Raw genomic sequence first — 27,835 nt, 5'->3', positions numbered from 1 at the left:
CACACACATACGCCAGGTGCTGTTCTTCTTGAGTACAAGCACCGGGTTAGCCAACCACTCTGGGTGAAAAACTTCAACAATAAACCCGGCCGCCAAGAGCTGGGCCACCTCTTCTTCAATAGCCTTGCGCCTTTCCTCATTGAACCGCCGAAGAAACTGCCTGACCGGCTTAAATTTTGGATCAATACTGAGAGTGTGTTCAGCAAGTTCTCTCGGTACACCCGGCATGTCAGAAGGCTTCCATGCAAAAATGTCCCGATTCTCACGGATGAACCCGATGAGCGCGCCTTGCTATTTGGGATCCAAATTAGCACTAATGATAAATTGTTTGGATGAGTCTCCAGGCACGAAATCAATCATCTTGGTATCATCAGCTGACTTGAACTTCAGCGCCGGCTCATGCTCCGTCGTTGGCTTCTTCAAAGATGTCATGTCTGCCGGGTCAACATTGTCTTTGTAGAATTTTAACTCTTCCGTCGCGCAGACAGATTCTGCGTAAATAGCATCGCCTTCCTCACACTCCAAGGCTATTTTCTGGCTTCCATGTATTGTGATAGTACCTTTATAACCCGACATCTTGAGTTGCAGATATACAGAACACGGACGCGCCATGAAGTTTGCATAAGCCGGTCATCCAAACAGGGCGTGATAAGGCTCTTTATTTTAACCACTTCAGAGGTTAATTTCTCAGCCCTGGAATCATGTTCATCTCCAAAAGCTACTTCCAGCTCAATCTTACCCACTGGATATGCCGACTTACCTAGCACCACTCCATGAAAAACAGTGTTGGACGTCTTAAGACTTTTGTCAGTCAACCCCATGCGACGGAATGTCTCATAGTAGAGGATGTTGATGCTACTGCCTCTGTCCATGAGCACTTTAGTGAATTTATATCCACCAACCCGAGGCGCCACCACCAAAGCCAGGTGACCCGGATTGTCAACCCGGGGTGGGTGGTCCTCCCTACTCCACAAAATAGGTTGCTCAGACCATCTCAAATAACGAGGAACCGCCGGCTCAACAGCGTTGACTGCTCTCTTATGAAGTTTCTGGTCCCTTTTGCATAAGCTGGTGGTGAACACATGATAATGCCCACTACTTAGCTGTTTTGGGTTACTCTGAAACCCGGATTGGTGTTGCTGCTGACCTCCTTGGCCAGATTGCTGATTATAACCACCTTGGTTACCTTGAGGGCCCTGGCCATGAAAACTGCCACCGCCTGAATTGCCGCCCGGGCTATGAAAGCCGCCACCGCCTGAGCCACTGCCAGGTCCATGATTACCATCAAACATGTTGGAATTCTTGAAAGCCTTCATGATCGTACAATCTTTCCATAAATGGGTGGTCGGCTTCTCCCGGGTGCCGTGTCTTGGACAAGGTTCATTTAGCAACTTCTCGAGGGTGGGACCTGACCCGCCTGACCGAGTGTGAGCTGTTCCATTTAGCAATCTTTCCATAAGTGTGAGCTGTTCCATCCAACATCATGGTGAAGTACTTGGCCATTGCTGCATCACTGACCTCCACTAATTCCATGGCCATCTCATAACTTTTGATCCATACCCCAGGTTGAAAGTTAGCTATGTAATTGGGCACCTTCCGAGGCCCCTTGAAGTCCTTTGGCAAACACTCATTACGTAGAGCCAACACCAAGCAAGGGACACCTCCTGTCCGTGTGGTCACACCTGCTTCAACAGAGGTCGTCAGATAAACTGGAAAAGCTTGGTGAGCCACCTGCTCAGCTGCTTGTTGAACCGCTCGCTCAGCCTCTTGGCGGATCCTATCTTGGTCAACCAAGTTAAAAACTCCATCATGCGCCGGGTCATGCCTGCGTGGCTGGCCACGACGCCGGGCGTTGCTTGACATGGCCGCTGACTCCATATGCCTGCTGTAGCTCGGGCTCCGGCTCGGGCAAGGGGTTGAATGAATCCTGTCCCGACTATAAGAGTATGACTCTTGTTGTGCTAGAGCTGTCTGAAGAAGTTCTCTGACCCTTCGCGTTTCGATCGCCGTCGGAGAGTCGCCTTCCATGGGGAGAGCCGCCAAACGTGTCGATGCAGGTATTAGATTCTCCAGAGGGCTAGGAAAATGACCCGGTGGAGTTGGTGTATAACGAGGTGGAGTAGTATTCACACGAGGGGGTTCCATAGCCCGTGGCTGACCCGGTGCCCCAACTCTGGGTGTTGTAATCCGGTTTGCCTCCGGCGGTTACTGGGACCGGCTCCAGGTGTGTGGAAGAGGTTCCTAGGATCATAAGTCAGAGGCAGTCGTGATTGATCCTTCTGGTGCCTTCTCCTCATGACCTCGTTTGATGCGTTTAGATCCATCGTGAGCCGAAAAGTCTCTGATTGAAGTTGTTGAGCCCGCGCGTCCAAAGCCGTCCGCTCCACTGCCATCCTGACGTCCTCCACCGCTAGGTTTTCCTTGGCTTGCGCTACCTCCTCACGTAACCGTGCCACCTCCGCATCATGTTGAGCCTTATCCCCCGGCTCAACCACGACGGTCAACAGGGTCGTCATCCTTTCCATGAGATCCATCAGCACTTGAGCTGGCGGGAGCATGGGGTCTCCTGACCCGGCCGCTGTCGTCCCAGTGGTTATTGCTGCCGCAGCCTTAGAGTTTTGAGTGGGCTGCGTACCAGTCATGAAGACCCCCGCTCTGTTCGGCGGCTCAAAGGAGTCCGGAATACTGCTACCATCGGAACAGCCCCCGAGCCCGCCATCTTGTAGTTGATACAATGAATTCGTCTCACTTGTGGATGACTCACCATCAGAGTAGATGGCCGTCTCTCCACCATCCACGGATCCTTCAGAAAACTCCCCTCCATGGATGCAACCCACGAAGGCATGCCTCACGGCGGGTCTCGCACGCTGAGCCGTCTCGATGAGGTCAGTGCAGATGTCTGGCTCAGGGCCCGGCTTGCCGATCCGGCCGATGAAGACGTGGATTCCATCGAAGGGGACCTGGTACCCGTACTCAATTGAGCCGGCATCGGGGCCCCAGCCTGCATCGTCGATGTAGAGCTTGCCGCGACGACTCTTGGTTATCCGGCCCACAACGTATCCCTTGAGCCCTTCAAAGCTTCCCTTCAAGAACTCAAATCCACCGTGTGCTGGCCCCATGCAGGGCGCCAACTGACGTGGAATTGTCATGGCAGATGTCGGTGTCAAAACCAGCGGATCTCGGGTAGGGGGTCCCGAACTGTGTGTCTTAGGCGGATGGTAACATGAGGCAGGGAACATGATGTTGTACCCAGGTTCGGGCCCTCTTGATGGAGGTAAAACCCTACGTCCTACTTGATTAATATTGATGATATGGGTAGTACAAGAGTAGATCTACCACAAGATTAGAGAGGCTAAACCCTAGAAGCTAGCCTATGGTATGATTGTATGTTATTGTGTTCTACGGACTAAAACCCTCCGGTTTATATAGACACCGGAGAGGGCTAGGGTTACACAAGGTCGGTTACAAATGAGGAGATATACATATCCGTATTGCCTAGCTTGCCTTCCACGCCAAGTAGAGTCCCATCCGGACACGAGACAAAGTCTTCAATCTTGTATCTTCATAGTCTAACAGTCCGGTCAAAGGATATAGTTCGGCTGTCCGGAGACCCCCTAATCCAGGACTCCCTCAGTAGCCCCTGAACCAGGCTTCAATGACGATGAGTCCAGCGCGCAGTATTGTCTTCGGCATTGCAAGGCGGGTTCCTCCTCCGAATACACCACAGAAGAATTTGAATACAAGGATAATGTCCGACAGTGCAAAATAAGTTCCACATACCACCGTAGAGAGAATAATATTTCCACAAATCCAATTTGCTGACTTTTTTTGGCAACACGACATTATGCCATGGCCCGGTGATTATTCGAACTGTTTCCTTTAACTAGCCCCGCACATAACACGAGGGAGTTTTTTGACACGTCTTGTCAAAGCAGAGATCGTGTCCCCCTTATTACAGGATTCTCATCAATACGGTTGTGGGTAACCCAACCGTGTCTAGGACTCCTAGATTATAGGCAAGTCCCAAATGGCTACGAAGAGGACGCTTGATATTCACCCTCTTTATAAAGGGACAAGGCTTTTACTTTTTTACCTCCCGTGCTCAATCGAATCCTTCCCCCGCCTCGAGTTCTAACACCCGAAGCCCAGGTCAGGTGCTTCAGACCTTCAATCATGTCCGGATCTAGCCTTCAAGGCCGGTGGATGCCCTCCTCCGTTACGGAAGAGGATATCAAGAAGTTGAGGGAGGCCAGATACCTGAGCGCCGAGGTTTCGCATCGCCTGCCTATCCGAGGGCAGGTCGTCCCTACTCCCGAACCCAACGAGAACGTTGTGTTCATCTCCCACTTCCTCCGAGGCCTAGGCCTCACCCTGGATCCCTTTGTTAGGGGTTTGATGTTCTATTACGGGCTAGATTTCCACGATCTAGCCCCGAACTCCTTTCTCCACATCTCGGCATTCATTGTCGTATGTGAGGCCTTCCTCCGCATTACCCCTCACTTTGGCCTGTGGCTCAAGACCTTTGACGTGAAGCCAAACATGGTCGAGGGGCAGTATGCAGCGTGCAGAGGCGCATTAATAAGCAAGATAGCAGGAGCTCCATGGCCAAAAGGTTCCTTTCCAGAGGTGTCCATATTATGGCAATAGGAGTGGTTTTACATCACAGCTCCCAGAAGTGCCAAGTGGGTGGCTGCCCCTGCTTTCCGCTCGGGCCCTCCACCACAACTGATGTCGTGGATTAGCAGAGGACTGAGCTGGGGTCCAGCCAAGGACGTTCCTATACTGCAGAGCCGCATTCAAGATCTCTTCAAAGGAGATTTCAGTCCAGTTATGGTGGTGCAAGTCATGCTGGTTCGTCGAGTCCAGCCTTGCAAACGCCGGCCCCTCCGCATGTGGGAGTTCAACCTAGAAGGGCTGCACACTATTCAGAATTTCCTCGGCCTGACGCACGAGGAGATGTACAAATCATTCTCTAGACCCAAAATAGAGTGTCCGAATACTACCGAGGACGTGGGCCTGAGCATCAACCGTACCGCCGACCAAGTAAGTAATCCTTTAGCCGAACACACCGTCTTTCATTTACCATGACATCATTCTGAGAAATCGCTCTTTGACCAGGACTGGCTAACAAGGGCAAAGATGATTCGGTGTTTGGCCCCCCTTCCTGAGGGTTTGGAGAATCCGGTACTGGAAAAGATGCTCGAGCTAGCACCTTGCCCGGAGCCCTCAAAGGAAGATAAAGGGGGGAATAATGAGGTCGAAAGCGGTCCCCCATCGCTACCAATTCCAACCGAGGGAATGAGCATGTTCGTGAAGGAGGATAACCAAGGGGAAGAATCTGACCTTCTCTTGCTTCGGGGATGGAAGATGACTGCCTCTGAAGATCCGGAAACTGAGGCTTCCAAACGGGAGAAGAAGTCTCCACCAGAGGGTCCTGCCTTGGAGGGTGCTTTTGCCGCACAATGTCCGCGCGAGGATCAGCCCTCCAACAAGCTGTAAGTAATCAAAAAGTATTTTAATAGTGGAGATATACTACCTTACCTCTGAGGAAAATAACCGAAGCATTTATCTTGCAGTTCGGATCTTAGCCCTTCTCAGCAGAGCTCGTCTTCGGGGGATCTTCTTCCGGAGATGATGGAGAGCGAAACGCCTCCCCCGGACTCCCCCGCTCAAGAAGCGGGCGACCTTGAAGTGTCGTCACGGAGGGCCTCTCCGGATCCGGTGAGGCCAGAAGATAATCCTATAGTCACCCGAAGTCCCCAGCGTCCGGTTCTGGAAGAGAGCAAACAAAAGATTTCGACACCATTTGGTATGCGGTCGGACGTACTGAGGGAGCTGTTGGAGCGAGCAGCCATCTCAGAAGAACAACGTACGTTGATGGGTACAGTGATGGAAAGAATTTCGTTCGCCGAAAGAGGATTGCATGAAGCTTTTATGAGTCTACTGACGGGCTTTGAGGTACGTGAAATGATATACTTTTTGATAGTACCGCACGTTTTGAGGTGTGCCCTATGTAGATGGTAGCCCCTAAGACTCTGGTCGTCGTCGAGAACGGCGGCGAACAGAGGATCGTAGTCCCAGGTAATAACCAAACTGCCTTTATGTGCAGGTGGTGGAAGCTCCGGTGGCTAGCCAGACTAATGAGTTTGCCGAGCTAAAGCGGCAACTAGATGCGGCAGATGCCGACATCGAGCTTGTTAACAAGCTTGACGAGGCACAGGGTAAGTAATGTTTTCTGGTGAATGTCACATAGTAAGAGCAGCGTAATGCTAGTATCTTTAATATGTTTGTGACTGCAAATGGAGCTGCCACCGTGGAGACCCTTCGGGCGGAACTTGCCCGAGCCAAGGAACAAGCAAGAATTAGTAATGCGGCCGCTTTAAAGGCGGCCAAAGAGTTACGAGCCGAAAAGGCTGCACATTGCGAGAGCAAAGATAAAATGGCCAAGATGGCTGTGAAGTTAAAAGACACTGCCGACCGCTGCCAGCTCCCTGAAGAAGAAAACCGAGCGAAGGCGATGGACCTTGAAAAGGCAGCGGTGGCGACCAAAGACACCCGCTCTGCTATGAGGGCAAAGAAGGAAGAGTTGCGTGAAGCCAGGGATATTGTGACTGGGAAGCCCTTTTTGCTGCGGAGGAAGTTTGGGATCCGCGGTATGCCCCTCTGGATCGGCTGTGGAGTTTGGCAGACGCATATATGGACTTGGCGGCGAGCGCTGTCAATGCGGCCGAATACTTCCGAGATCAAACAGAGCGTGAAGTGGACAAGCTGTTCTAGTCGCAGTTTAACGTTCCAGAGCGTCGGCTTCCATTGACTGATCAGCTAGCCGAATGGGCCGAACTCAACAGGTTGTCCGGAATCGCCATGAGGTCCATCGTAGATCATCTGTGGCCGGAAAAACCGAAGCCGAACAGCTATTTCAGCTTAGTGCAGTAGTTCCTTGGAGCGGTGCCGCGCATCAATGCGATGAAGAGGTCGGCATGTATAGAGGGCTCGCGGATGGCCCTTGCCCATGTCAAAGCATACTGGGCGAAGATTGATGCTACCACTGTTGCGGCGCAGGGTTCGGCCATAGGCCGAGTGGCTGCCGAGCACTATTTCGAAGAAGTTCTCGAGGGCGCTTGTTTGATAGATGCCCAGTGCTCGAAGAATATTATGTTTGAGTGACATGTATTCCCATTGTAAACACAATGTTTTTATGAAATTTATTAAGGCTGTACTTATACTTTTGCCCAAAAGTAATATGGTGCCTCCTGTGCGGCCGTTTATGTATACATGTGTATAACCTGAAAAATTGCAGTCATCGGCTTCAGCCCCCACGCATATAATGCGGGGGTGTTTGCAGAAGACGCGTATTCACACTTAATCCAACGTCTTGGTCCTAATAAGGAGTTGATGGCGCAGCGAACTAGGCAACCGGACTGTAATGCTTTAACACTTTCACTTAGCCATAGGAGTTTTACAGTGGGGCTACTATATAGCCCCTGGTGGCTTCGCACTCTCCCGAATTCGGGGTGCTTACTTGCCTGGCCGGGAAACGGCCCTTCGTTAAGGCGGAGGAATTCTAACATTCTGATAGGTCATCGAGTGGTTGACCAGTCTCACACTATATCATGACAGTTAGTTTTCGGCTTTCTCTACTGAGGTTCTCGTCTGGATGAACCACGTCACAATCGCAGTAGTTCTCCTGGTGTCGCCTTAGCCGATAGAGCGTAATATAAGGCAGAAAAACACAAGAGCCGGGCAAACCCAACATTTGACCAAAGACATGATTCAGAGCTGATGCATATAAGGCCAAACTCGCGATGTCGAACACTCCCTAAGGTATTCGGTCTTTATGGTATAAACCGGGCCTAAACAGTGCCCTTTGTAAGAAGCCCCTGGTGTCCAGGTACGTGCATGATTCTAACATGGCCACATGCCAAGACGTCAGCATCCTTCTCAATTGTACTGAGAATCTGAGGGATGTGTATCAACAAGAGACATTAAAAAAGGTTTACGCAGGGTCTTAATCTAAACAGAATCCTTGGAACAGGTCCCTGCTGCACGTCTGCGCCTGTGTCTCCGTTGTGCCATATCCTGGATGGGTGTAGCACGATGGTCATCTGTAAAAGAGAGAAACTTAGGTGAAAAGTTGTCGTGCAAAAAGGCAGGTTTAAAGAAACCATGTACAATTCAAGATGAGTAAAAATTGCCACTTGTCTGCGCGCATTGAGCCCCTTGTATTTGTAATAGGGGTGTGGCCATCAAACCTGTATGAATTACATGTAGCTGCGCCGGACTCGTCTAACCGTGTCCGTGGTCTTGACGACTTATCAAATGCTTTAGTTGGTGAGGCTGTTCTTAGTGTGCGGCTGCCAAGGCAGTCGCACTCTCTTCGGCGCGCAAGGATCGCTCAATATTTCCATTCACTGTAATGATGCCATGTGGATCGGGCATCTTAAGCGTGAGGGAAGCGTAATGCGGTATTGCATTAAAGCGAGCGAAAGCTTCGCGTCCAAGTAGTGCTTGATAGCCACTTTGGAACGGAGCAATGTGGAAGGTTAAATTTTCACTATGGAGGTTCTCGGGGAAGCCGAATATAACCTCTAGTAGCAGGGAGCCCGTGCAGTGAGCCCCTGAGCCTGGCGTTACTCCTTTAAAGGTAGTATTGCTGTATCGAATTTTCATTGGGTCTATCCCCATTTTGCGGATTGTGTCCTGATATATCAGGTTTAGACTGCTGCCACCGTCCATCAGGACTCGTGTCAAGTGGTATCCGTCAATTAATGGGTCTAATGCCAAGGCAGCCCATCCTGCACGCCGGATACTTGCTGAGTAATACCGATGGTCAAAAGTGATCGGTTGAGACGTCCAGTGGCAGGACTCCACGGTGATAGGCCCTTGGGCATATTTCTCTGGGAGTGCCGCTATGTTTCTCCCCTTGATCACGTGTAACACGTTCACTGTTTTGACTTCTGGTGGAAATTTCTTTTGTTCCCCAGTGTCTTGCTTGAGAGGCTCATCCTTGTCTTCGCTTGGTGTATCATCCCCCTTGCCTGGCCGATTCTTCTGGCTGCTGAATTATGTGGCTCAAGTCATCAGCATCTAGTGGTCGCACATAAGTGCCCTGAAAGTTGTCGAGGAATGCGGCCTCCAGATCTTTCCAGCAACTAATGGACTCTGCTGGCAAGCTGTTAAGCCAATGCCGCACTGGTCCTTTGAGCTTTAGTGGGAGGTATTTGATGGCATGTAAGTCATCTCCGCGGGCCATGTGGTTGTGGAGGAGGAAATCCTCGATCCATACCGCAGGATCTGTTGTGCCGTCGTATGATTCAATATTTACGGGTTTGAAACCCTCTGGGATTTTTTGATCCATTACTTTGTCTGTGAAGCATAGGGGGTGTGTGGCGCCTCTGTATTGAGCTATATCATGACGCAGCTCGAATGGGTCTTGCCCGCTGTGTTCGGCCCGGCCGAATTTACTTTTACTGTATCTGGCGTGACGTTTATTGTCTCGCATAGTGGCGCGCCCTCGTGATCCGTAGATTGATCTTGCATGCTTTGCTTTGTCCTCCAATACGTCTCGCGGGTCTGGCATATTTCCCCATGCCTTTTTATTTGAATAATGTCGGGGTGCGGGCTGAGTTTTTGGCTGGAATGCCTCTCTATCGCGGCCACCAGGTGGCCGGTCAGCCGCGTCATACGCTTCTTCCTCCAGTCGGGGTAACAACCTGCATTTTGGGTAACTCTTGGAGGGGCGTTCGAGTTTATATTTCTCGGCCGCGAGGACTTCAGTCCATCTGTCAGTTAGCAGATCTTGATCAACTTGAAGCTGCTGCTGCTTTTTCTTAAGGCTATTTGCCGTGGCCATAAGCCGGCGCTTGAAGCGTTCTTGTTCGACGGGATCCTCTGGCACGGCGAATTCATCATCGCCGAGGCTTGCCTCGTCTTCGGAGGGGGGCATGTAATTATCATCCTCCACCTCTCCATCTGCCGCTCTCTTAGGAGGGTTGGCTCCTCCATCCTCCTGCTCTAAATCTTGCTGGAGGGGATTGTTGTTGTCTTTGGCACTATCTGGAGTGTTATTATCTCCTGTGCCAGTATCACCACTTTTGCTTTGGCGGGACTTAGAGCGACGCCGCTGACGTCGGCGCTTGGGTTGCTTTTTGCAGGGGTCATCCTCCGCTGTCGCGTTGCCATTGCCTTCTTTGGGTGTGTCCACCATGTATATATCGTATGATGAGGTGGCTGTCCAGTGCCCTGTGGGCAGTGGTTCCTCTTCGTCTCCCGCATCGTCGTCCATACCATCGATGTCTTCGGAGTCAAAGTCGAGCATGTCGGTTAAGTCATCGATAGTGGCTACTAAGTGGGTGGTGGGTGGGCCATGAATTTCTTCGTCATCCGCATCCCAATCCTGCCGAACATAGTTCGGCCAGGATCCTCCTGACAAGGAGAGAGACCTTAATGAGTTCAGTATGTCGCCAAAGGGTGAGTGCTGAAAAATATCCGCGGAGGTAAATTCCATGATCGGCGCCTAATCGGATTCGCTAGGAACGGGCGCATGCGGTTCGGAGTCCGTGGCCAAAGAAGGATCCGGCAGTCCGAAACACGGCTCTCACACAGGGTAAGGTCGATGTTCGGCTCGATCGCCGCTAAGGGTAAGGCCTCCGTGGCGGGGTCCATCCACCCGTCCATGGATGGCACAACGGGCTCCGAATTGAGGGCCGGGGCGGCTGCCGGTGCAATCTCCTGAACACTGTCCGATGGTAGAGCTAAATTGTGCTCATCGTGATCGTGTGACGCATGTTAGAAATATGCCCTAGAGGCAATAATAAATTAGTTATTATTATAGTTCCTTGTTCATGATAATCGTTTATTATCCATGCTATAATTGTATTGATAGGAAACTCAGATACATGTGTGGATACATAGACAACACCATGTCCCTAGTAAGCCTCTAGTTGACTAGCTCGTTGATCAATAGATGGTTACGGTTTCCTGACCATGGACATTGGATGTCGTTGATAACGGGATCACATCATTAGGAGAATGATGTGATGGACAAGACCCAATCCTAAGCCTAGCACAAAGATCATGTAGTTCGTATGCTAAAGCTTTTCTAATGTCAAGTATCATTTCCTTAGACCATGAGATTGTGCAACTCCCGGATACCATAGGAGTGCTTTGGGTGTGCCAAACGTCACAACGTAACTGGGTGGCTATAAAGGTACACTACAGGTATCTCCAAAAGTGTCTGTTGGGTTGGCACGAATCGAGACTGGGATTTGTCACTCCGTGTAAACAGAGAGGTATCTCTGGGCCCACTCGGTAGGACATCATCATAATGTGCACAATGTGATCAAGGAGTTGATCACGGGATGATGTGTTACGGAACGAGTAAAGAGACTTGCCGGTAACGAGATTGAACAAGGTATCGGGATACCGACGATCGAATCTCGGGCAAGTATCGTACCGCTAGACAAAGGGAATTGTATACGGGATTGATTAAGTCCTTGACATCGTGGTTCATCCGATGAGATCATCGTGGAACATGTGGGAGCCAACATGGGTATCCAGATCCCGCTGTTGGTTATTGACCAGAGAGTCATCTCGGTCATGTCTGCATGTCTCCCGAACCCGTAGGGTCTACACACTTAAGGTTCGGTGATGCTAGGGTTATGGAGATATTAGTATGCGGTAACCCAAAAGTTGTTCGGAGTCCCAGATGAGATCTCGGACGTCACGAGGAGTTCCGGAATGGTCCGTAGGTAAAGAATTATATATAGGAAGTGCTATTTCGGCCATCGGGACAAGTTTCGGGGTCACCGGTATTGTACCGGGACCACCGGAAGGGTCCCGGGGGTCCACCAGGTGGGGCCACCTGCCCCGGGGGGCCACATGGGCTGTAGGGGGTGCGCCTTGGCCTATATGGGCCAAGGGCACCAGCCCCAAGAGGCCCATGCGCCAAGAGAAGAGGGAAAGGAAGAGTCCTAAAGGGGGAAGGCACCTCCGAGGTGCCTTGGGGAGGAGGGACTCCTCCCCTGGCCGCACCCTTCCTTGGAGGAAGGGATAAGGCTGTGCCTCCCCTCTCCCTTGGCCCTATATATAGGAGGGGGAAGGGAGGGCAGCAATACCTGAGCCCTGGCGCCTCCCTCTCCCTCCCATGACACATCTCCCTCCTCCCGCAGCGCTTGGCGAAGCCCTGTTGGAATCCCGCTGCTTCCACCACCATGCCGTCGTGCTGCTGGATCTCCATCAACCTCTCCTCCCCCCTTGCTGGATCAAGAAGGAGGAGACGTCGCTGCTCCGTACGTGTGTTGAACGTGGAGGTGCCGTCTGTTCGGCGCTAGGATCATCAGTGATTTGGATCACGACGAGTACGACTCCATCAACCCCATTCTCTTGAACGCTTCTGCGCGCGATCTACAATGGTATGTAGATCCACTCCTCCCTCGTTGCTAGATGACTCCATAGATAGATCTTGGTGACACATAGGAAAATTTTGAATTTATGCTACGTTCCCCAACAGTGGTATCAGAGCTAGGTCTATGCGTAGTTTCTATGCACGAGTAGAACACAAAGTAGTTGTGGGCGTTGATTTTGTTCAATATGCTTACCATTACTAGTCCAATCTTGATTCGGTGGCATTGTGGGATGAAGCGGCCCGGACCGACCGTACACGTACTCTTACGTGAGACTGGTTCCACCGACTGACATGCACTAGTTGCATAAGGTGGCTAGCGGGTGTCTGTCTCTCCCACTTTAGTCAGATCGGATTCGATGAAAAGGATCCTTATGAAGGGTAAATAGCAATTGGCATATCACGTTGTGGTCTTTGCGTAGGTAAGAAACGTTCTTTCTAGAAACCCATAGCAGCCACGTAAAACATGCAAACAACAATTAGAGGACGTCTAACTTGTTTTTGCAGGGTATGCTATGTGATGTGATATGGCCAAGAAGAATGTGATGAATGATATGTGATGTATGAGATTGATCATGTTCTTGTAATAGGAATCACGACTTGCATGTCGATGAGTATGACAACCGACAGGAGCCATAGGAGTTGTCTTAATTTATTTATGACCTGCGTGTCAACATAAACGTCATGTAATTACTTTACTTTATTGCTAACCGTTAGCCATAGTAGTAGAAGTAATAGTTGGCGAGACAACTTCATGAAGACACGATGATGGAGATCATGATGATGGGGATCATGGTGTCATGCCGGTGACGATGATGATCATGGAGCCCCGAAGATGGAGATCAAAAGGAGAAATACGATATTGGCCATATCATGTCACTATTTGATTGCATGTGATGTTTATCATGTTTATACATCTTATTTGCTTAGAACGACGGTAGTAAATAAGATGATCCCTCATTAAAATTTCAAGAAAGTGTTCCCCCTAACTGTGCACCGTTGCGAAAGTTCGTCGTTTCGAAGCACCACATGATGATCGGGTGTGATAGATTCTTACGTTCGAATACAATGGGTGTTGACAAGCCTAGCATATACAGACATGGCCTCGGAACACATGTGAAACACTTAGGTTAACTTGACAAGCCTAGCATGTACAGACATGGCCTCGGAACACAAGAGACTGAAAGGTCGAGCATGAGTCGTATGGTAGATACGATCAACACGAAGATGTTCACCGATGATGACTAGTCCATCTCACGTGATGATCGGACACGGCCTAGTTGACTCGGATCATGTAATCACTTAGATGACTAGAGGGATGTCTATCTGAGTGGGAGTTCATAAGATGAACTTAATTATCTTCAACATAGTCAAAAGATCTTTGCAAATTATGTCGTAGCTCGCGCTTCAGTTCTACTGTTTAGATATGTTCCTAGAGAAAATTTAGTTGAAAGTTGATAGTAGTAATTATGCGGACTAGGTCCGTAAACTGAGGTTTGTCCTCATTGCTTCATAGAAGGCTTATGACCTTAATGCACCGCTCAGTGTGCTGAACCTCGAGCGTCGTCTGTGGATGTTGCGAACATCTGACATACACATTTTGATAACTACGTGATAGTTCAGTTAAACGGCTTAGAGTTGAGCCACCGAAGACGGTTTTGAAACGTCGCGAAACATATGAGATGTTTCGAGGGCTGAAATTGGGATTTCAGGCTCGTGTCCATGTCAAGAGGTATAAGACCTCCGACGATTTTCTTAGCCTGCAAACTAAGGGAGAAAAACTTAATTGTTGAACTTGTGCTCAGATTTTCTGAGTACAACAATCGCTTGAATCGAGTGGGAGTTGATCTTCCAGATGAGATAGGGATGTTTCTCCGAAGTCAGTACCACCAAGCTGCTAGAGCTTCGTGACGAACTATAATATATCAGGGACAAATATGTTGATCCTTGAGTTATTCGCGATGTTTGACACCACAAAAGTAGAAATCAAGAAGGAGGATCAATTGTTGATGGTTGGTGAAACCACTAGTTTCAAGAAGGGCAAGGACACGAAGGGATACTTCATGAAACGGCAATTCAGCTGCTGCTCTAGTGAAGAAACCCAAGGTTGAACCCAAACCCGAGACTAAGTGCTTCTGTAATAAAGGGAACAGCCACTGGAGCAGAATTACCCTAGATACTTGGTAGATAAGAAGGCTGGCAAGGTCGATAGAAGTATATTGGATTTATTATGTTAATGTGTACTTTACTAGTACTCCTAGTAGCACCAAGGTATTAGATACCGGTTCGGTTGCTAAGTGTTAGTAACTCGAAATAAAAGCTACGGAATAAACGAGACTAGCTAAAGGTGAGATGACGATATGTGTTGGAAGTATTTCCAAGGTTGATCAAATATCGTACGCTCCCTCTACCATCGAGATTGGTGTTTGCGTTGAGCATAGACATGATTGGATTATGTCTATCGCAATACGGTTATTCATTTAAGGAGAATAATGGTTACTCTGTTTATTTGAATAATACCTTCAATGGTCTTGCACCTAAAATGAATGGTTCATTGAATCTCGATCATAGTGATACACATGTTCATGCCAAAAGATATAAGATAGTAATGATAGTACCACCTACTTGTGGCACTGCCACTTAAGTCATATCGGTATAAAACGCATGAAGAAGCTCCATGTTGATGGATCTTTGGGCTCACTTGTTTTGAAAGGTTTGAGACATGCGAACCATGTCTATTGGTGTATATGCATGAAGAAACTCCATGCAAATGGACCGTTTGGACTCACTTGATTTTGAATCACTTGAAACATGCAAATCATACCACATGGGCAAGATGACTGAAAGCCTCGTTTTCAGTAAAATGGAACTAGAAAGCAACTTGTTGGAAGTAATACATTTTGATGTGTGCAGTCCAATGAGTGCTGAGGCATGTAGTGGATATCGTTATGTTCTTACTTCACAGATGATTTGAGTAGATGTTGAGTATATTTACTTGATGAATCACGAGTCTGAATTATTGAAAGGTTCAAGTAATTTCAGGGTGAAGTTGAAAGATCGCCGTGACAAGAGGATAAAAGATCTATGATATGATCATAGAGATGAATATCTGAATTACGAGTTTGGCACAGAATTAAGACATTGTGGAAATTGTTTCACAACTAATAAAGCCTGGAACACCATAGTGTGATGGTGTGTCCGAACATCATAACTGCACCCTATTGGATATGATGCATACCATGATGTCTCTTATCTAATTACCACAATAGTTTATGGGTTAGGAATTAGAGACAACCACATTCACTTTAAAAGGGGCACCACGTAATTCCGATAAGATGACACCGTATGAACTATGGTTTAGAGAAACCTAAGCTGTCATTTCTTAAAAGTTTGGGGCTGCGATGCTTATGTGAAAAGGTTTCAGGCTAATAAGCTCGAACCCAAAGCGGATAAATGCATCTTCATAGGACACCCAAAACAGTTGGGTATACCTCCTGTCTCAGATCCGAAAGCAAGAAGGGATTGTTTCTAGAATCGGGTCCTTTCTCGAGGAAAAGTTTCTCTCGAAAGAATTGAGTGGGAGGATGGTGGAGACTTGATGAGGTTAATGAACCGTCTCTTCAACTAGTGTGTGACAGGGCACAGGGAGTTGTTCCTGTGGCACCTACACCAATTGAAGTGGAAGCTTATGATAGTGATCATGAAACTTCAGATCAAGTCACTACCAAACCTCGTGGGATGACAAGGATGCGTACTACTTCAGAGTGGTACATAATCCTGTCTTGGAAGTCATGTTGCTAGACAACAATGAACCTATGAGCTATGGAGAAGCGATGGTGGGCCCGGATTCCGATAAATGGCTCGAGGCCATATAATCCGAGACAGGATCCATATATGAAAAACAATGTGTAGACTTTGGAAGAACTACTTGATGGTTGTAAGGCTGTTAGGTACATATGGATTTTAAAAGGAAGACGGACAATGATGGTAAATGTCACCATTAAGAAAGCTTGACTTGTCGTTAAGATGTTTCCCGACAAGTTCAAGGAGTTGACTACGATGAGACTTTCTCACTCGTAGCGATGCTAAGAGTCTGTTGGAATTATATTAGTGATTACTGCATTATTTATGAAATCTTGTAGATAGGATGTCAAAACATTGTTTCCTCGACATTTTTTTGAGGAAAGGTTGTATGTGATACAAACCGGAAGGTTTTGTTAATCCTGAAAGATGCTAATAAGTATGCAAAGCTCCAGCAATCCTTCTAAGGACTGGAGTAAGCATCTCGGAGTTGGAATGTATGCTTTGATAAGATGATCAAAGTTTTGGGTGTATACAAAGTTTATGAGAAACTTGTATTTCCAAAGAAGTGAGTGGGAGCACTATAGAATTTCTGATAAATATATGTTGACATATTGTTGACCAGAAATGACGTAGAATTTCTGGAAAGCATATAGGGTTATTTGGAAAGTATTTTTCAATGGAAAGCCTGGATTAAGCTACTTGAACATTGAGCATCAAGATCTATAAGGATAGATCAAAATTCTTAATGGTACTTTCAAATGAGCACATACCTTGACATGATCTTGAAGGTGTTCAAGATGAATCAGTCAAAGAAGGAGTTCTTGCCTGAGTTGTAAGGTATGAAGTTAAGACTTAAAGCTCGACCACGGCAGAATAGAGAGAAAGGACGAAGGTCGTCCCCTATGCTTTTATCATAGGCTCTCTACAGTATGCTATGCTGTGTACTGCACCTGAAGTGTGCCTTGCCATGAGTCAGTCAAGGGGTACAAGAGTGATCCAAGAATGGATCACAGGACATCGGTCAAAGTTATCCTTAGTAACTAGTGGACTAAGGAATTTTCTCGATTATGGAGGTGGTAAAAGAGTTCGTCGTAAAGGGTTACGCCGATGCAAACTTTGACACTAATCCAGATTATTCTAAGTAGTAAACTGGATTCGTATAGTAGAATAGTTGTTTGGAATAGCTCCAAATAGAACGTGGTAGCTGCATCTACAAGATGACATAGAAATTTGCGAAGTACATACGGATCTGAAAGATTCAGACCCGTTGACTATAACATCTCTCACAAGCATAACATGATCAAACCCAGAACTCATCGAGTGTTAATCACATGGTAATGTGAACTAGATTATTGACTCTAGTAAACTCTTTGGGTGTTAGTCACATGGGGATGTGACCTTGAGTGTTAATCACATATCGATGTGAACTGGATTATTGACTCTAGTGCAAGTGGGAGACTGTTGGAAATATGCCCTAGAGGCAATAATAAATTAGTTATTATTATATTTCCTTGTTCATGATAATCGTTTATTATCCATGCTAGAATTGTATTGATAGGAAACTTAGATACATGTGTGGATACATAGACAACACCATGTCCCTAGTAAGCCTCTAGTTGACTAGCTCGTTGATCAATAGATGGTTACGGTTTCCTGACCATGGACATTGGATGTCGTTGATAACGGGATCACATCATTAGGAGAATGATGTGATGGACAAGACCCAATCCTAAGCCTAGCACAAAGATCATGTAGTTCGTATGCTAAAGCTTTTCTAATGTCAAGTATCATTTCCTTAGACCATGAGATTGTGCAACTCCCGGATATCGTAGGAGTGCTTTGGGTGTGCCAAACATCACAACGTAACTGGGTGGCTATAAAGGTACACTACAGGTATCTCCGAAACTGTCTGTTGGGTTGGCACGAATCGAGACTGGGATTTGTCACTTCGTGTAAACGGAGAGGTATCTCTGGGCCCACTCGATAGGACATCATCATAATGTGCACAATGTGATCAAGGAGTTGATCACGGGATGATGTGTTACGGAACGAGTAAAGAGACTTGCCGGTAACGAGATTGAACAAGGTACCGGGATATCGATGATTGAATCCCGGGCAAGTATCGTACCGCTAGACAAAGGGAATTGTATACGGGATTGATTAAGTCCTTGACATCGTGGTTCATCCGATGAGATCATCGTGGAACATGTGGGAGCCAACATGGGTATCCAGATCCCGCTGTTGGTTATTGACCGGAGAGTCATCTCGGTCATGTCTGCATGTCTCCCGAACCCGTAGGGTCTACACACTTAAGGTTCGGTGATGCTAGGGTTATGGAGATATTAGTATGCGGTAACCCGAAAGTTGTTCGGAGTCCCGGATGAGATCCCGGATGTCAGGAGGAGTTCCGGAATGGTCCGGAGGTAAAGAATTATATATAGGAAGTGCTATTTCGGCCATCGGGACAAGTTTCGGGGTCACCGGTATTGTACTGGGACCACCGGAAGGGTCCCGGGGGTCCACCGGGTGGGGCCACCTACCCCGGGGGGCCACATGGGCTGTAGGGGGTGCGCCTTGGCCAATATGGGCCAAGGGCACCAGCCCCAAGAGGCCCATGCGCCAAGAGAAGAGGGAAAGGAAGAGTCCTAAAGGGGGAAGGCACCTCCGAGGTGCCTTGGGGAGGAGGGACTCCTCCCCTGGCCGCACCCTTCCTTGGAGGAAGGGCCAAGGCTGCGCCCCCTCTCCCTTGGCCCTATATATAGTAGGGGGAAGGGATGGCAGCAATACCTGAGCCCTGGCGCCTCCCTCTCCCTCCCATGACACATCTCCCTCCTCCCGCAGCGCTTGGCGAAGCCCTGTTGGAATCCCGCTGCTTCCACCACCACGCCGTCGTGCTGCTGGATCTCCATCAACCTCTCCTTCCCCCTTGCTGGATCAAGAAGGAGGAGACGTCGCTGCTCCGTACATGTGTTGAACGCGGAGGTGCCGTCCGTTCGGCGTTAGGATCATCAGTGATTTGGATCACGACGAGTACGACTCCATCAACCCCGTTCTCTTGAACGCTTCCGCGCGCAATCTACAAGGGTATTTAGATCCACTCCTCCCTCGTTGCTAGATGACTCCCTAGATAGATCTTGGTGACACATAGGAAAATTTTGAATTTATGCTACGTTCCCCAACAACGCACAAGGCAGGGGCTCGAATCCGTCGAAGATCAAGTCTCCGCAGATATCGGCTGCATAGTTTAAGCTTCCAAACCTGACCTGGTGGCAAGGGGCGTAACTTTCGATCTGCTCCAGATGGCCAAGCGAAATGGCCTGCAGTGCAAAGCCGCCGAATACAAAAATCTGTCCGGGGAGAAAAGTCTCACCCTAGACTGCATCGCTATCGATGATCGTAGGATCCATCAAGCCTAACGGCGATGACACAGAGGAACTCTCAATGAAAGCACCAATGTCGGTGTCAAAACCGGTGGATCTCGGGTAGGGGGTCCCGAAATGTGCGTCTAAGGCGGATGGTAACAGGAGGCAGGGAACACGATGTTTTACCCAGGTTTGGGCCCTCTTCATGGAGGTAAAACCCTATGTCCTGCTTGATTAATATTGATGATATGGGTAGTACAAGAGTAGATCTACCATGAGATCAGAGAGGCTAAACCCTAGAAGCTAGCCTATGGTATGATTGTATGTTATTGTGTACTACGGACTAAATCCCTCCGGTTTATATAGACACCGGAGAGGGCTAGGGTTACACAAGGTCGGTTACAAAGGAGCAGATATACATATCCGTATTGCCTAGCTTGCCTTCCACGCCAAGTAGAATCCCATCCTGACACAAGACGAAGTCTACAATCTTGTATCTTCATAGTCTAACAGTCCGGTCAGAGGATATAGTCTGGCTGTCCGAAGGCCCCCTAATCCAGGACTCCCTCAGCAGATGTCCTAGTGAAAGGACTTAGTCGTGGAGCCATCGCAACTAGGAAGCTTAAAGGGGTTAATCGGGACAAAGGGCATGAGAGGTTTATACTGGTTCGGCCCCTTACGGTGAAGGTAAAGCCTAGTGGTATTGCTAGGTCTCGATGACCAGGGAGCAAAAACACTCTAGCTTGGCTCTCGATCGGTTGTTTCTTGCCCTAAGCAGCCATTGGGTCATCCCCTTATATACACGGGTTGACGCCCTGCGACCTACAGAGTCCCGACCGGCTCATACAACGTGTCCGGCTCGGTGACATCTTTTACATGCCTTACTTTACAAGTCTTATTCATACATGATGGTTTACACTCACGGGCCTTAAGCCGCCTCTGGGCTTGGGCCTACTACAAGCCTTATCAGAAACAATCACTCTGTATACTCTTCGGTATTCTTTTAAGTAACCCGCCATTGTGATTGACCCTACCCCTCCTGGGCGGGTCATGCCTGGTAGTCATATTCCCAATAGTCTTCATTTGAAACAATGTGGAATAGTTTCGCAACTCACCCCACCTGGAACACCACAACGTAATGGTGCATCTGAATGTCGTAACCACACTTTATTAGATATGGTGTGATCTATGCTGTCTCTTACTGATTTACCGCTATCGTTTTGGGGTTATGCTTTAGAGACGGCTGCATTCACGTTAAATAGGGCACCATCGAAATCCATTGAGATGACACCTTATGAACTGTGGTTTGGCAAGAAACCCAAGTTGTCATTTCTTAAAGTTTGTGGCTGCGATGCTTATGTGAAAAAGCTTCAACCTGATAAGCTCGAACCCAAATCGAAGAAATGTGTTTCATAGGATACCAAAAAGAGACTGTTGGGTACACCTTATATCACAGATCCGAAGGAAAGATATTTGTTGCTAAGAATGGATCCTTTCTAGAGAAGGAGTTTCTCTCGAAAGAAGTGAGTGGGAGGAAAGTAGAACTTGATGAGGTAATTGTACGTGCTCCCTTATTGGAAAGTAGTTCATCACAGAAATTAGTTCCGGTGATTCCTACACCAGTATGTAAGGAAGCTAATGATGATGATCATGAAACTACTGATCAAGTTACTACCGAACCTCGTAGGTCAACCAGAATAAGATCCGCACCAAAGTGGTACTGTAATCCTGTTCTGGAGGTCATGTTACTTGACCACGATGAACCTACGAACTATGAGGAAGTGATGATGAGCCTAGATTCTACAAAATAGCTTGAGGCCATGAAATCTGAGATGGGATCCATGTATGAGAACAAAGTGTGGACTTTGGTTGACTTTCCCGATGATCGGCAAGCCATCGAGAATAAATGGATCTTCAAGAAGAAGACTGACTGCTACCTCTTGAGCATGTGTTGGTTTTCCATTGAAGAGGAAAGGGTAATGCAGCAAAGAAGTGTAAGTATTTCCCTCAGTTTTTGAGAACCAAGGTATCAATCCAGTAGGAGACCACGCGCGAGTCACCTCATACCTACACAAACAAATAAGAACCTCGCAAACAACGCGATAAAGGGGTTATCAATCCCTTCACGACCACTTGGAAGAGTGAGATCTGATATAGATGATAATAATAAGATCAATATTTTTGGTATTTTTATGATATAGATTAAAAGTAAAGATTGGAAAATAAAGTAGATTGGAAACTTGTATGATGGAAAATAGACCCGGGGGCCATAGGTTTCACTAGTGGCTTCTCTCAAGATAGCACAAGTATTACGATGGGTGAACAAATTACTGTTGAGCAATTGATAGAATTGAGCATAGTTATGAGAATATCTAGGTTAGATCATGTATATAGGCATCACATCCGTGACAAGTAGACCGACTCCTGCCTGCATCTACTACTATTACTCCACACAATGACCGCTATCCATCATGCATCTAGAGTATTAAGTTCATAAGAACAGAGTAACGCCTTAAGCAAGATGACATGATGTAGAGGGATAAATTCATGCAATATGATATAAACCCCATCTTTTTATCCTAGATGGCAACAATACAATACGTGTCATTTCCCCTACTGTCACTGGGATTGAGCACCACAAGATTGAACCCAAAGCTAAGCACTTCTCCCATTGCAAGAAAGATCAATCTAGTAGGCCAAACCAAACCGATAATTCAAAGAGACTTGCAAAGATAACCAATCATACATAAAAGAATTCAGAGAAGATTCAAATATTGTTCATGGATAATCTTGATCATAAACCCACAATTCATTGGATCTCGAATAGATCTCCAAGAAAACCAAGGAGAACTTTGTATTGAGATCCAAAGAGAGAGAGAAGAAGCCATCTAGCTAATAACTACCGACCCGAAGGTGTGAGGTAAACTACTCACACATCATCGGAGGGGCCATGGAGTTGATGTAGAGGCCCTCCGTGATCAATGCCCCCTCCGGCGGAGCTCCGGAAAAGGCCCCAAGATGGGATCTCTTGGGTACAGAAGGTTGCGGCGGTGGAAATAGGGATTCATGGTGCTCCCGGATGTTTTCGGGGTATGTGAACATATATAGGAGGAAGAAGTAGGTCGGTTGAGCCACGAGGGGCCCACGAGGGGGGAGGGTGCGCCCCTGCCTCATGGCCTCCCCGTTGGTTGCTTGACGTCCACTCCAAGTCCTCTGGGTCACATTTGTTCCAACAATCATGCTCCAGAAGGTTTCATTCCGTTTGGACTCCGTTTGATATTCCTTTTCTACGAAACACTGAAATAGGAAAAAAACAGCAATTTGCACTGGGCCTTGGGTTAATAGGTTAGTCCCAAAAATAATATAAAAGTGTAAAATCAAGCCCATTAACATCCAAAACAGATAATATAATAGCATGGAACAATCAAAAATTATAGATACGTTGGAGACATATCAAGCATCCCCAAGCTTAATTCCTGCTCGTACTCGAGTAGGTAAATGATAAAAACAAATTTTTTGATGTGGAATGCTTTCTAGAATATTCTTCAATGTATTTTTCTCTATTGTGGCATGAATGTTCAGATCTAAAAGATTCAAGACAAAAGTTTATTGTTGACATAAAAATAGTAATACTCCAAGTATGCTAATCAAGCAATTATGTCTTATCAAAATACCATAGCCAAAGAAAACTTATCCCTACAAAGTCATATAGTTTGGCCATGCTTCATTTTCGTCACACAAAATGCTCTCATTATGCACAACCTCGATGACAAGCCAAGCAATTGTTTCATACTTAGCCTTTTCAAACTCTTTCAACTTTTACGCAATATATGAGCGCGAGCCATGGACATATCACTATGGGTGGAATAGAATATGATGATTGAGGTTGTGTGAGAAGACAAAAAGGGAGAAAGTCTCACATTGACGCGGCTAATCAATGGGCTATGGAGATGCCCACCGATTGATGTCAATGCAAGGAGTAGGGATTGCCATGCAATGGATGCACTAGAGCTATAATTATATGAAAGCTCATCAAAGAAACTAAGTGGGTGTGCATCCAAATTGTTTGCTCACGAAGACCTAGGGCATTTGAGGAAGCCCATCATTGGAATATACAAGCCAAGTTCTATAATGAAAAATTCCCACTAGTAAATGAGAGTGACAAAATAAGAGACTCTCTATCATGAAGATCATGGTGCTAGTTTGAAGCACAAGTGTGGAAAAAGGATAGTAACATTGTCCCTTCTCTCTTTTTCTCTCATTTTTTTATTTTTTTATTTGGGCCTTCTTTTTTTCCTCTTTTCTTTTCTTTTTTTTCATCCGGAGTCTCATCCCGACTTGTGGGGGAATCATAGTCTCCATCATCCTTTCCTCACTCGGACAATGCTCTAATAATGATGATCATCACACTTCTATTTTCTTACAACTCAAGAATTACAACTCGATACTTAGAACAAAATATGACTCTATGTGAATGCCTCCAGCGGTGTACCGGGATTGCGATGAATCAAGAGTGACATGTATGAAAAATTAAGAACGGTGGCTTTGCCACAAATACGATGTCAACTACATGATCATGCAAACTAATATGACAATGATGATGCGTGTCATAATAAATGGAACGGTGGAAAGTTGCATGGCAATATATCTCGGAATGGCTATGGAAATGCCATAATAGGTAGGTATGGTGGCTGTTTTGAGTTATATATAAGGAGGCTTATGTGTGATAGAGCATATCATATCACGGGGTTTGGATGCACCGGCGAAGCTTGCACCAACTATCAAGGTGAGAAAGGGCAATGCAAGGTACCGAAGAGTCTAGCAATGATGGAAGGGTGAGAGTGCGTATAATCCATGGACTCAACATTAGTCATAAAGAACTCACATACTTATTGCAAAAATCTACAAGTCATCAAAACCAAGCACTACGCGCATGCTCCTAGGTGGATAGATTGGTAGGAAAAGACCATCTCTCGTCCCCGACCGCCACTCACAAGGAAATCAATCAAATAACACCCCATGCTTCAAATTTGTCACATAACGTTTACCATACATGCATGCTACAGGACTTGCAAACTTCAACACAAGTCTTCATCAATTTGACAATTACTCAACTAGCACACCTCTAATATTACCACCTTTATATCTCAAAACCATCTATCAAGCATCCAACTTCTCTTAGCATTTACAATTTATAGCCGAAGTGAATTACCATGATGTTCTAAAGTAATCTCAAAATGATATAAGTGAAGCCTGAGATATCAATTATTTCTATAAAATAGAACCACCTCCGTGCTCTAAAAGATATAAGTGAAGCACTAGAGCAAAAACTATATAGCTCAAAAGATATAAGTGAAGCACATAGAGTATTAAATTCCAATTCATGTGTGTCTCTCTCAAAAGGTGTGTACAGCAAGTATGATTGTGGTAAAAAAAATCAAAGACTCAAATCATACAAGACGCTCCAAGCAAAACACATATCATGTGGCGAATAAAAATATAGCTCCAAGTAAAGTTACCGATGGACGAAGACGAAAGAGGGCATGCCTTCCGGGGCATCCCCAAGCTTAGGCTTTTGGTTGTCCTTGGATTTTACCTTGGGGTGCCTTGGGTATACCCAATCTTAGGCTCTTGCCACTCCTTGTTCCATAATCCATCAAATCTTTACCCAAAACTTGAAAACTTCGCAACACAAAACTTAAAAGAAAATCTTCGTGAGCTCCGTTAGTAAAAGAAAACAAACCACCACTTCAAGGTACTGTAATGAACTCATTATTTATTTATATTGGTGTTAAACCTACTGTATTCCAACTTTTCTATGGTTCATAAAATCTATTACTAGACATAGATTCATCGAAATAAGCAAACAACACACGAAAAACAGAATATGTCAAAAACAGAACAGTCTGTAGTAATCTGTAGGTTTCGAATACTTCTGAACCCCAAAAATTCTAAAATAAATTTCTGGACGTGAGGAATTTATCTATTAATAGTATTCAAAAATAATTAACTAAATAGCACTCTCCAATAAAAATTGGCAGCAGTTCTCGTGAGCGCTAAAGTTTCTGTTTTTTACAGCAAGATCAAAAAGACTTCCCCCAAGTCTTCCCAACGGTTCTACTTGGCACAAACACTAATTAAACACAAAAAACACATACAAAACAGAGGTTAGATAAATTAATTATTACTAAACAGGAAACAAAAGCAAGGAATAAAAATAAAATTGGGTTTCCTCCCAACAAGCGCTATCCTTTAACGCCCCTAGCTAGGCATAAAAGCGAAGATAGATCTAGGTATTGCCATCTTTGGAAGGCAATCCATAAGTGGATCTCATAATAGATTCATATGGTAATTTAATTTTATTTATAGGGAAGTGTTCCATGCCTTTCCTTAACGGAAATTGGAATATAATATTCCCTTCCTTCATATCAATGATTGCACCAATCGTTCTAAGGAAAGGTCTACCAAGAATAATAGGACATGAAGGATTGCAATCTATATCAAGAACAATGAAATCTACGGGCACATAGTTCCTATTTGCAACAATAATTACATCATTGATTCTTCCCATAGGTTTCTTAATAGTGGAATCCGCAAGGTGCAAGTTTAAAGAACAATCATCAAATTCACGGAAACCTAGCAAATCGCACAAAGTTTTTGGGATCGTAGAAACACTAGCACCCAAATCACACAAAGAATAGAATTCATGATCTTTAATTTTAATTTTAATTGTAGGTTCCCACTCATCATAAAGTTTTCTAGGGATAGAAACTTCCAACACATGTTTTTCTTCATAAGATTGCATCAAAGCATCAACGATATGTTTAGTAAAAGCTTTATTTTGACTATAAGCATGTGGAGTATTTAGCATGGATTGCCACAAGGAAATACAATCTATTAAAGAAAAATTATCATAATTAAATTCCTTGAAATCCAAGATAGTGGGTACATTTCTATTTAAAGTCTTGGCCTCTCCAATCCCACTTTTATCAGTTTTTGTATCAAGATCTAAAAACTCCGAATCATTGGGACGCCTTCTAACTGAAGTTGACTCATCTCCAGTCCCATCATTATCAAGATTCATATTGCAAAAAAAAGATTTAATAGGGGAAACATCAATTTCTTTTAGATCCTCATCCTTATTCTCATAGAAACTAGAAGAACACGCTTTTATGAAGCAATCTTTTTTAGCACACATCCTAGCGGTTCTTTCTTTGCACTCATCAATGGAAATTCTCATAGCTTTGAGAGACTCATTGATATCATGCTAAGGTGGAATATATCTAAGTTTCAAAGAATCAACATCAAGAGAAATTCTATCCACGTTCCTAGCCAACTCATCAATCTGAAGCAATTTTTCTTCAATCAAAGCATTGAAACTCTTTTGCGAACTAATAAATTCTTTAATATTAGATTCAAAATCAGAGGGCATCTTATTATAATTTCCATAAGAATTGTTGTAGGAATTACCATAATTATTAGAGGAATTACTAGGAAATGGCCTAGAATTAAAATTACCTCTATACGCGTTGTTACCAAAATTGTTCCTACCAACAAAATTCACATCCACAGATTCATTATTATTATCAATCAAAGTAGACAAAGGCATGTCATTAGGATCAGTAGGAGCACTCTTATTAGCAAACAATTTCATAAGTTCATCCATCTTTCCACTCAAAACATTAATCTCTTCAATTGCATGCACCTTTTTACTAGTAGATCTTTGAGTGTGCCATTGAGAATAATTAACCATAATATTATCCAGGAGTTTGGTAGCTTCTCCTAAAGTGATTTCCATAAAAGTGCCTCCCGCGGCCGAATCTAAAAGATTTGTAGACGCAAAATTCAATCCGGCATAATTTTTTTGTATAATCATCCATGGATTCAAACCATGTGTAGGGAAATTACGTATCATTAATTTCATTCTCTCCCAAGCTTGTGCAACATGTTCATGATCCAGTTGCTTAACATTGATAATATCGTTTCTAAGAGAGATGATCTTAGCGGGAGGAAAATACTTAGAGATAAAAGCATCTTTGCACTTGTTCCATGAATCAATACTATTTTTAGGCAAAGACGAAAACCAAGCTTTAGCACGGTCTCTAAGCGAAAACGGAAATAGCTTAAGTTTAACAAGATCATTATCCACATCTTTCTTCTTTTGCATATTACACAAATCAACAAAGTTGGTTAGATGGGTATTGGCATCTTCACTAGGAAGGCCAGAAAACGGATCTTTCATGACAAGATTCAGCAAAGCAGTATT

This window comes from Triticum aestivum, chromosome 4A (genome assembly GCF_018294505.1).
Source record: "Triticum aestivum cultivar Chinese Spring chromosome 4A, IWGSC CS RefSeq v2.1, whole genome shotgun sequence".
In the NCBI taxonomy this organism is placed as follows: domain Eukaryota; kingdom Viridiplantae; phylum Streptophyta; class Magnoliopsida; order Poales; family Poaceae; genus Triticum; species Triticum aestivum.
This window is presented reverse-complemented; position numbering follows the sequence as displayed.